Raw genomic sequence first — 9,075 nt, forward strand, 5'->3', positions numbered from 1 at the left:
AGCTCAGATCTGCAGACAGCAGGTACGTTACATGGGATTTACTATCCGACAGGCAGAGTGCATTCTGGGATCAGAAAGAAAGCAGGTCATTTGCAGCCTACCAGAGCCTAAGACCAGAAGGCAGGTGAGAGAATTCTTAGAAGCCATGGGGTTCAGGTTATGGATCCCAAACTTTGCAGTACTGGCCAAGCCCCTGTATGGAGTCACAAAGAGGGGGTGACAAGGAACTTTTCTAATAGGGGTCCCAACAGCAACAACATTTTCCTGAGTTAAAAGAGAAACTCATGTCGGCCCCAGCCCTGGGGCTGCCTGATCTGACAAAACCATTTACACTATATGTGTCAGAGAGAGAGAAGACGGCGGTTGGAGTTTTGACCAGACTGTGGGGCCCTGGCCGAGGCCAGTGGCCTACCTCTCTAAACAACTAGACGGGGTTTCTAAAGGTTGGCCCCCATGTTTGAGGGCCTTGGCAGCAACTGCCCTGCTAGTACAAGAAGTGGATAAGCTGACTCTTGGGCAAAACCTGAACATAAAGGGCCCCCATGATGTGGTGACTTTAATGCATACCAAAGGACATCATTGGCTAATGAATGGTAGACTAAGTACCAAAGCTTGCTCTAAGGAAATCCCCACATAACCATTGAAGTTTGCAATACCTTGAACCCCGCCACCTTACTCCCGATATTAGAGAGCCCAGTTGAACATAACTGTGTAGAGGTGTTGGACTCAGTTTATTCTAGCAGGCCCAACCTCCAAGACCATCCTTGGACATCAGTAGACTGGGAGCTGTATGTGGATGGGAACAGCTTTGTCAACCCACAAGGAGAGAGGTGCGCAGCATATGTGGTGGTAACCCTGGATGTTGTCATTGAAGCCAAATCATTGCCCCAGGGTACTTCAGCCCAGAAAGCTGAACTCATTGCTTTAATTCGGGCCTTTGAGCTAAGTGAAGGTAAGACTGTAAACATTTATACTGACCCTCTGTATGCCTTCTTAACTCTCCAAGTGCATGGGGCATTATACAAAGAAAAAGGCCTGTTGAATTCTGGGGGAAAAAGACATAAAGTCTCAGCAAGAGATCCTATTATTAGAGGCAGTGTGGAATCCCTAAAAGGTGGCAGTCATGTACTGCAGAGGACACCAGTGAGCTTCCACCTTGATTGCCTTGGGGAACTCCTGAGATGACTCAGAGGCTCTAACAGCAGCATCCACTCCCTACTGGGCATCAGTCGCAGCCCCCCTGCTCCCTCAGGTACCTGACATTGTACCTACTTATTCTAAAGAAGAGAAGGACTTTCTCCAGGCAGAGGGAGGGCAGGTGATAGAAGAGGGATGGATCTGGTTATCAGACAGAAGACTAGCCATGCCACAACTGCTAGGAGCCACAGTTGTACTGGCTGTGTGTGAGATCACCCACCTAGGCCAAGAGTCACTTGAAAAGTTGCTAGGCCAGGACTTCCACCTCTTGCATCTGTCAGCCCTTGCCAAAACAGCGCTGCAGCAGTGTGTCATCTGCTGGCAGCACAATGCTAGGCAAGGTCCAACTGTCCCTCTCAGCATACAAGCTTAAGGAGCAGCCCCCTTTGAAGATCTCCAGGTAGACTTCACCAAGATGCCCAGATGTGGAGGTAGCAAGTATTTGCTAGTTCTAGTGTATCCATACTCTGGGTGGGTGGAGGCCTATCCAACATGAACTGAGAAAACTCATGAAGTAACCCATGTGCTTCTCCGAGATCTCATCCCTAGGTTTGGACTGCCCTTATGAATTGGCTCAATGGGCCAGCGTTTGTGACTGACTTGGTACAGAAGACAGCAAAGGTATCGGGGATCACATGGAAACTATATACCACTTACCAACCACAGAGTTCTGGGAAAGTGGAGCAAATGAATCGGACTATAGAAAATAGTTTAGGGAAAGCGTGTCAAGAAACAGGATTAAAGTGGGTACAAGCTCTCCTTATGATATTGTTTAAGATTAAATGTACCCCTTCTAAAAGAACAGGATATTCCCCTCATGGAATATTATATCATAGGCCCCCTCCCATACTACAGGGACTCCCAGGCACTCCTCATGAGCTAGGTGAAATTGAGTTACAGAAACAGCTACAGGCTTTAGGGAACATAACACAAACAATTTCAGCCTGGGTAAACGAGAGGTGCCCTGTCAGTTTATTCTCCCCAGTTCACCCTTTCTCTCCAGGTGATTGGGTGTGGATTAAGGATTGGAACATAGACCCCTTGCGGTCACAGTGGAAAGGACCCCAGATCATCATCTTGACCACTCCCACAGCCATAAAGGTAGAGAGAATTCCAGCCTGGATCCACCATAGCCATGTAAAACCTGCAGCACCTGAGACCTGGGGGGTGAGACCAAGCCTGGACAACACCTGCAATGTGACTCTGAACAAGATGACAAGCTCTGCTCCAGTCACACTTGGAAGCTGACTGGTGCATGCACAGCCAAAGCATGAGGATAGGCACATATGCCTGTGCAGATTTGGCATAGGTTTGATCCTGGATCCCTATTTGGAAAATGGTTTCCAGCTCTAGGAGGATTTAAAACTCTTATAATGGGAATAATAATAGTGTTAGGAACATGCATGTAACTCCCCTGTATGTCACCCGTATTTCTCCAGTCACCAAGAGGCTTTGTTACCACCTTAGTTCATCAAGACACCTCAGCTGTTCACAGGAAGACCTGGGTAGGGAAGATGAGAATGAAAACCCTCACTAGTGAGTAAGGTTGTCAAAGGAGGGAATGAGGAGAGAGGCCATTTCTCTTACTGTCTCTTGTCTCTGAAGAGAAGGAGGAAGTAAAAGCTGCCTGAAGTTAAAGATGAACCCCCTACTCTAACCATGTGCTATCTATAGATCTTAATCTATCATGACCCTTTCACATGGACCCCTTGGAGTTGTAAGCCCTTAAAAGGGTCAGGAACTCTTTCTTCAGAGAGTTCATTCTTGAGATGCAAGTCTGCCGATGCCCCCAGCTGAATAAAGTCTCTTCCTTTTTTAACCCGGTGTCTGAGGGATTTTGTCTGTGGATCATCCTGTTACAAAAGGAATCTATGAGGCTATTCTACTAGAAAAAAATGATTTAACATTAACTGCTAATAATTCACTTAACCCAACAAGTTTCTTCTTTTTTTTTTTTTTTTTGAGACGGAGTCTGGCTCTGTTGCCCAGGCTGGAGTGCAGTGGCTGGATCTCAGCTCACTGCAAGCCCCGCCTCCCGGGTTCACGCCATTCTCCTGCCTCAGCCTCCCGAGTAGCTGGGAGTACAGGCGCCCGCCACCTCGCCCGGCTAATTTTTTTTGTATTTTAGTAGAGACGGGGTTTCACCGTGTTAGCCAGGATGGTCTCGATCTCCTGAACTCGTGATCCGCCCGTCTCGGCCTCCCAAAGTGCTGGGATTACAGGCTTGAGCCACCGCGCCCGGCCAACCCAACAAGTTTCTTAACAGGGGATCCAAATCTAAAAACAGAACATACATGTTTAGACTTAATTGATTACCATGCAAAGGTCCAGCCAGACCTAGGAGAAACTCCCTTCAGGATGGGATGACACTTACGTATAAATGGTTCCTCTTGGGTGATTGAGGATAAAAGACATGGGTATTCAGTAATTAATTTTAAAAAGCTCTTAAAGAAATAGAGTCAGAAAAATTGCCTAATAACTGGTCTGCCTAAACTTGTAAAGTGTTTGCACTCAGCCAAGCCTTAAAGTACTTATAGAACCAGGAAGAAACCAACTATACTGATCCTAGGTACGCTTTTGGGCTGGCACATACATTTCATACATTTGGAAAAATTTGGACTGAATGAGGTCTTATCAATAGTAAAGGTCAAGACTTTGTTCACACGGAGTTAATCACCCAAGTATTAAATAAGCTTCAGTTGCCAGAAGACATAACTATTGTCCATGTCCCCACACACCAAAAAAGCTTTTCTTTTGAGAGTCAGGGAAATAATCTAACAGGTCAGATAGCCAAACAGGCTGCGGTTTCATCTAAAATGCCTATCTTTCATTTAACTCCTCGTCTTCCTCACCATTACAATCCCTATTTTCTCTGCCACAGAGAAAGAGAAATTAATAAGAATGGGAGCCAGTCTAGACAATGAAAAAAGGATGGACTCATCACAATTGAGTAAAAAAAGTGCCACCCCCTCCAGAATCATGGGCCATAGTTTCAGGGGAGAACCCTACCAAAACTAAAGCTAAGAAAAGTTTAACTATCTTCCATCTGTTCTATTACTCCTTCTCCTTCTCCCCTTCTATTGCTAATCCTTTCGTTATTAATGTAACTAGGATGGGCTCACCCCAGACTATTTCCTTTAATGCTTGCCTCATTGTGCCCTGTGGAAATCTCCAGAGTCAAAAACAGCTCTTAGCCTCAGAGAAATATCTCTGTCACTGTTGGACAAGAGGCTCCCCCTAAAGCGACTCATGTTTGTTTGTTTATTTATTTATTTATTTATTTATTTATTTATTTATTTTTTGAGACAGAGTCTCGCTCTGCTGCCCAGGCTGGAGTGCAGTGGCACCATCTCAGCTCACTGCAACCTCCGCCTCCTGGGTTCACGCCATTCTCCTGACTCAGCCTCCTGAGTAGCTGGGACTACAGGCACTTGCCGCCATGCCCAGCTAATTTTTTGTATTCTTTAGTAGAGACGGGGTTTCACTGTGTTAGCCAGGATGATCTCGATCTCCTGACCTCGTAATCCACCGCCTCGGCTTCCCAAAGTGCTGGGATTACAGGCGTGAGCCACTGCACCCGACCACGACTCCTGTTCTTTAATAAATGTAAAAAAAACAGGCCTGTCTTGGCTGGAACGATGTATTATAAACAACCGAATGTCAGGACTAGACCTCATCAACAGGTGATTGTATGTCCTTAAAGCCATACATTTGCTTTGCTAAAGGAAACACTCCTTCCAATTGCCAGTTTAACCAATGTAATCTGGTCCAAATTTCTATTCTCACCCCCACTTCTACGGATCCTAACCCTGCTTTGAGCTACTTCTATGGCATAAGACCCAACTTGGCTGGCACAAATCTTACAGGGTCTTTCAAAATGTGTTTAGTCATCCCTCATGCTCTTAGCCCCCTTCCCTCTCTTCTCCTAAGCTCTTTTTTAACCAGACTGTCATATCTTCTATGCCCAGTGATAAGAATAAAATAGTTATTGTAAAAGTAACTAATTTAGGCCGGGCGCGGTGGCTCAAGCCTGTAATCCCAGCACTTTCGAGGCCGAGACGGGCGGATCACGAGGTCAGGAGATGGAGACCATCCTGGCTAACACGGTGAAACCCCGTCTCTACTAAAAAATACAAAAAAAAAACTAGCCGGGCGAGGTGGCGGGCGCCTGTAGTCCCAGCTACTGGGGAGGCTGAGGCAGGAGAATGGCGTAAACCCGGGAGGCGGAGCTTGCAGCGAGCTGAGATCCGGCCACTGCACTCCAGCCTGGGCTACAGAGCGAGACTCCGTCTCAAAAAAAAAAAAAAAAAAGTAACTAATTTAAGGCAAACTTTAACAATTAAAATAAGGTATCAAGATACAAATGTCTGGTTAACATGGATCAAATATTCTGTGCATGCATTAAACAAACGCTTGTGCACACCACCAGTCAGAGGCCCAGATTGTCCCTTTCCCACTCAGATGGTCTTCTAGTTGACCAGGCATGAACTGTATAGTAGCTCTTTTCCAAGACCCCACAGCCTGGGGTAATAAATCCTGCTGAGCTCTCTCTCCGCTATTTCTTTTCTTTTCTTTTTTTTTTTTTTTTTTGAGACAGAGTCTCCCTCAGTTGCCCAGGCTGGAGTGCAGTGGCGCAATCTCAGCTCACTGCAAGCTCCGCCTTCAGGGTTTACGCCATTCTCCTGCCTCAGCCTCCCAAGTAGCTGGGACTACAGGCGCCCGCCACCACGCTTGACTAATGTTTTGCATTTTTGGTAGAGACAGGGTTTCACCGTGTTAGCCAGGATGGTCTCAATCTTCTGACCTTGTGATCCGCCCGCCTCGGCCTCCCAAAGTGCTGAGATTACAGGCGTGAGCCACCACGCCCAGTCTCTCTCTGCTATTTCTTAAAGTCCAACACCCTGTGGGTCAGGCCCCAAGAGCCATCCAGCCTCCATCTCCTAGCGTCAATTTTACCTTGTGTCTCTCACAACAAGGGGAAAACTTGGCATTTGTTGGGGGCCGCACTGGGGGTGGTGGAGAATGAAAGAACACACACAAAGACAAAGACACACAGAGAACATGGCGGCCGCACTCAGAGCCTCCGCCTCACTTTATTTATACCCCATAAATTTCACGTCAGCAAAAAGAATGCAATGCAAAACAAACTTTCTTTTCCCACATGTAACCTTCTACTCAGTTCCTTGTTTCTATGCTTTTTCTTATCTGCCCGCCTTCTTGGCGCCTACAGGAGTTCATTAAAAGTTCAACTGGAGATGCTGTCCTTGAGCCCTATCTATTCTCAGCATACTGTTTTCAAAGGCCCCTGCAGGCATTTCTTGGAGACCTTATGGGATACAATGAGCTTAAGCCTTTCCAAGAGCTTACCAGTCAGTCTGCCCCTGTTCATCCTCCAGCAAATGTATGGTGGTATTGTGGTGGACCCTTACTGGACACTCTGCCAAGTAATTGGAATGGCACTTGCACTGTTGCCCAATTGACTATCCCTTTCACCCTGGCATTTCATCAACTAGAAAAAGAAAAACCATAACACCATAAAATAAGAGAAGCCTCTTATGGGTCTTTTGACTTTCTTTTTTTTTTTTTTTTTTGAGACGGAGTCTCGCTCTGTAGCCCAGGCTGGAGTGCAGTGGCCGGATCTCAGCTCACTGCAAGCTCCGCCTCCCGGGTTCACGCCATTCTCCGGCCTCAGCCTCCCGAGTAGCTGGGACTACAGGCGCTGCCACCTCGCCCGGCTATTTTTTGTATTTCTTAGTAGAGACGGGGTTTCACCGTGTTAGCCAGGATGGTCTCGATCTCCTGACCTCGTGATCCGCCCATCTCGGCCTCCCAAAGTGCTGGGATTACAGGCTTGAGCCACCGCGCCCGGCCAAGGGTCTTTTGACTTTCAAGTTCATTTAGACACAATTGGAGTCCCACGGGGGGTACCTGATGAATTCAAAGCCGAAGACCAAATAGCTGCAGGATTTAAAGCAGTATTTCCATGGGTAACTATTAATAAAAATGGAGATTAGATAGATAAATTACATCTATTACAATCAATAGTGGTTTATTAATTTCACCAGAAATGCTATCAAAGAAATAGCCGACCAATTAAGGCCTGCTAGCCAGATAACTTAGAAAAACAAAATGGCCCTGGACATAGTATTAGCTGAAAAAGGTGGAGTTTGTGTTATGAATTTTTTTTTTTTTTTTTGAGACGGACTCTCGCTCTGTCACCCAGGCTGGAGTGCAGTGGCCGGATCTCAGCTCACTGCAAGCTCCGCCTCCCGGGTTCACGCCATTCTCCTGCCTCAGCCTCCAGAGTAGCTGGGACTACAGGCGCCTGCCACCTCGCCCGGCTAAGTTTTTGTATTTTTAGTAGAGACGGGGTTTCACTGTGTTAGCCAGGATGGTCTCGATCTCCTGACCTCGTGATCCGCCCATCTCGGCCTCCCAAAGTGCTGGGATTACAGGCTTGAGCCACCGTGCCCGGCCTGTGTTATGATTAAAACTCCATGTTGTACCTTCATCCCAAACAATACTGCCCCCAATGGGGACATAACAAGGGCCTTACACGAACTTACCACTTTATCCAATGAATTAACTAAAAATTCTGGGGTCAATAACACGTTTTCAGAATGGCTAGAGAGGTGGTTCAGTAAACAAAAAAAAATCATAGCCTCGATTCTTCTCTTTTTTTTTTTTTTTTTTTGAGACGGAGTCTCGCTCTGTCGCCCAGGCTGGAGTGAGTGCAGTGGCCGGATCTCAGCTCACTGCAAGCTCCGCCTCCCGGGTTCACGTCATTCTCCTGCCTCAGCCTCCGAAGTAGCTGGGCCTACAGGCGCCCGCCACCGCGCCTGGCTAGTTTTTTGTATTTTTTAGTAGAGACGAGGTTTCACCGTGTTAGCCAGGATGGTCTCGATTTCCTGACCTCGTGATCCGCCCGTCTCGGCCTCCCAAAGTGCTGGGATTACAGGCTTGAGCCACCGCGCCCGGCCTTTTTTTTTTTTTTTAATTATAAAAATTAAAAGGGGGAAATTGTAAAATACAATAAAATTCCTCTTCAAAGGTTTAGTCTGTTAACTTCCTTGTTCTTTGTTCTCAGACTCAACTTTCTTGTTCTCCATGCCTCCTTACCCCTAGTTACTGTAACAACCTTGCTTCCCATCAGCTCTAATCAATAACTCACATCTGTTCCCTTGATTACTCACTCTGCACCCTTTCCACCCTTCAGAACCAAAAGTCCTAGCACTGTGACTTATACATGCCCCTTCCCTTCCTTATTTGGAAAAACATTTACAAATAGCCAATTGGGTCAGTTTAGATTGTGCGGTCCAACCCCAGCCCATGGGGCAGTAACACAGAGGTAGAGACTTTACGTTAAAAAAATAAACCCTTTCCCTCCTTTGTTCAGGGTGCTCTTGCGAATCGTGATTAACGCAAATAAAAATCTTCTGCAGAAGTAAATTGCCTTACTAAAAAAACTTTTGCCTGAGTACTGGTTTCACTTTGCGCCACCGTATATTTTACTTCCAACAGTATTATTAATATGACAACAAAATACTTCTGTTCACCGTCTCAATAACATTCAAAAAGAGAGAGTAAAAAAGAGAGAATTTTCCCATGCTCTGAGGTGGACGTGGCTCAGCTCAGGGAGGAAGCCCTGTTGAAAAGGCTGCAACTTATGCTGTTACTTTTCTTCACTCAGCCCAGCATCTGATCACATCTTCTGTCACTCAGGGCCTGAGGGGGCGGAGCATTAAGCATTATCCAATCAGGGACGCTGGGCTGGAAACGTCCAATCAGGCACGCAGCCTGAGCGAACAGCCCCGCATCTGATCACGTCTTCTGTCACTCAGGGCCTGAGGGGTCGGGGCCTTAAGCATTATCCAATCA

This window comes from Macaca fascicularis, chromosome 19, assembly GCF_037993035.2.
Source record: "Macaca fascicularis isolate 582-1 chromosome 19, T2T-MFA8v1.1".
Classification (NCBI taxonomy): Eukaryota; Metazoa; Chordata; class Mammalia; order Primates; family Cercopithecidae; genus Macaca; species Macaca fascicularis.